The sequence below is a fragment of the Aedes albopictus genome, chromosome 3 (genome assembly GCF_035046485.1).
Source record: "Aedes albopictus strain Foshan chromosome 3, AalbF5, whole genome shotgun sequence".
NCBI classification, from domain to species: Eukaryota; Metazoa; Arthropoda; class Insecta; order Diptera; family Culicidae; genus Aedes; species Aedes albopictus.
The window spans coordinates 74,650,089-74,652,936 of record NC_085138.1 but is presented as its reverse complement, the minus strand read 5'-3'; the positions used below and the strand labels follow the sequence as shown (position 1 = coordinate 74,652,936).

Below are 2,848 nucleotides of genomic sequence, written 5' to 3'. Positions count from 1 at the left end.
TCAAAAAATAGTCCTTTTATCAACATAAAAACGGTGCCGCCGTCAATATAAATACAATATTTCAAAAACTTATCCCCTTCAAGAATTCCTAGAGGTCCATAGAAAAATACAAAAATATTGAAAAAAATCAGAAGTTGAAAAAATATTACGAAAAAATGATTTTTTTGAGACTTTTCATGAAAAAAGGCCATTTTTCAAAAATCGCCCTAGCGGAACCTCTAAATGATTTTTTAGAAAATCGAAATGTTCTACAAAAATGCTTCAAATATGCATATCTTTCGTTTAAGGGTTGAGCACCTTGACTTTTCGAACATCGATTTTTTTTGGGACAGTCTACTGTGAAGCCTCCTAAAATCCCTCTGAAACTCCTCTGAAACCCTCTGAAATTCCACTGAATCGCTTCAAAATCACCTGAATCCCCTCTGATATGTTCCTGAATCTCTCTTGAAAGCCTCCCGAAGCCTCGCATGACTTAAAAAAAAAATGAAATAAAATGATATCTAACGCAGATCCGCGAAGAATATTACTCTCAGTGTATTTTTCTAAAAGGTCTCCAAATGTCCTTAAACATCTTCGAAGACAACAATTTAATCCAACAATCCGGTTTCGAGTTATTATTTGTTGAAGAAGCTAAATGAGCAAAATTTGATTTGAATTGAATTCGTGCGTAGAGCTGGAAATGCTCTATACTTTAATTGAAATTTGTACAGCATTTTGTTTGGAAATTTCTGTGTACGGACTTAGCAAGTAAACTATTAAAGCATATTGGAATTTTCAACAGCAGTTTCTTTAATATTTTATTTAGTATTTTGATTGTAATTCATTTTGTAATTTTTATGAATTTGTCGTGGAAATTGTTTGGATTTTTGTTTTTCAAAATGTGTTAATGAGTTGCTTAATTGATTCTGATAAAATCTACAGGCTCATCTTTCGGGAATTCCTCCGGCAGTTTCTTTGGAAATTCCTACCGTTTTTTTGAAAATCTTTCAGTAATTTCTTTCGAAACATATTTGCAAAAATTTCAAAGACACCTTCAATGCCAATTTAACTAGAACTTTCTTCCAACATTTATTTGCAATTTTCAAAGGCAATTACCTGAGGAATTCTTCCTCAATTCTTTTGCAATATTTTTCGGCAACGTATCTTTTCGACAATTTATATGTGAATTCCTACGGTCTTGTCTTTGAATATTTCTCATACTATTCCTTTGGAAATTTTAAAATTTTCAGTTGGAATTGCTAAGGGAATTTTCGAAGGAATTTATTTCAGATGGATGCACAAAGGAATTGCGATTTCGATAGCGATGCGAAGGAATCTGAAAATGCAAAAGCCACATCAATTTCCAAATTATTCTTATAGGAACTGTCACAGAAAAAAAACCAAAGAAATTTCTGAAAAGCTGTCTAAGAAATTTCTAATGAAATTAGTGAGGGAGTTTGCACAGCAGTTGCCGAAGAAATTTCCAAAGAAATTGCCGACGGATACCTGTAGAGTTGCCGAAGGAGTTCCTAAAGCGAAGTGGAAAAAAAATCCAATGGATTTGTCGAGAAAATTTCAATAGAAACTTCCGCAAGAATTCAACAAAGAATATGCTGAAGAAGTTTCGGGAGAAATTCCAAAAAATATTACTTAAAAAATTACAAGTAATCTCTGAACGGGTTTTCAAAAAATAGAACAGAGAAATTTTTAAAGGAATTGCTGAAGGTCTCCTCAAAGGAATAACAGAAGAAATTTCTGAAGAATTTTAAAAGAAATTAGCGAAGGAATTTTTAAAGCTATTTCCAAAGGAATTACCAAAGTATTACCAAAGTAAGTAAAAATGTTCGATGATTTTTTTTTAAGAATTTCTTTTGCCCGAAAAAACCTCAAAGAAATGTTCAAAGGAATAGTCGATGAAATTCTTAAAGGAATTTTCAAAACTAGTTCGAAAGTAATGGATCATTGGAGCTGACTTTTCCGCTACTCACCGCATCAAAACAAAAGCACCACCGTATATGGGCGGTAACACAGTGACAGCAGTCGAGTTACGTCAAACACACAAGGCTACGGTGGCGCTATCTGTTCATTTCATAGCGGCCGTTTTAGTTATTTTAGTGATCCATTACCGAAGACATACCAACGATGCCTCTTATCTGCTCAAGCAATAAAAATACAATGAATAATTGATTGAAGAGTGCGTTCTATTCGCTATCTTTCCGGTATTAAGCGATGAACTAGGCTGGGGTTGACAACCTCCAAGATAAATCTGTGATAATATTTTCCAAAATCCCTCACGAATGCGGCAAAAAAGATCATTTCCTCGCAGTCGGTAGGATTCGAACCTACGCTCCCAGAGGGAATCTGATTTCTAGTCAGACGCCTTAACCGCTCGGCCACGACTGCTTCGATGACGAGGGGTCTCTCAATTATTAACCGGTTTCACCGCTCTGAACCTAAAGTGAATTCACGTTTCGTTTCGTTTTTGCCTTTGCTGCCTTCATACTGTTTATGGAAGCGTATGGCTCTGAAGAGCGTGAGAGGAAAACACACAAGAGCACGGAGAGTCCATTTATTGAATTGAAATACTCTACAAGATACGGGTGAATTCAAACAACAAGGGGGATTTCACCCTCCAGCAGAGAACGACCGGCTATGGTTTTTCACTTTTGAATAATTTATTGGCTTGAGGGTATTTCTGCTTATCGCACTGACGAAATCCTTCGGAATTGGTTGATTATTTAATTACTCCTGTGAGCAATTATTTAGCACAGATTGATTGTTCGTTGTAATGGTGATCGTGGATCATATTCAACAATTTTCGAATTAAGTACTTAGAAACTTTAAATTTCTTGTGAAACTGATCACCAGG

At 35.1% G+C, this 2,848-nt stretch overlaps 1 non-coding gene across 1 annotated transcript; it reads right to left on the bottom strand.

Moving 5' to 3' along the window:
* Positions 1-2,300: 2,300 nt before the first annotated feature.
* Positions 2,301-2,382, bottom strand: Trnas-aga (transfer RNA serine (anticodon AGA)). Its single transcript has one exon. It is a non-coding gene; the product is annotated as a tRNA-Ser (tRNA).
* Between the last annotated feature and the right edge of the window lie 466 nt (positions 2,383-2,848).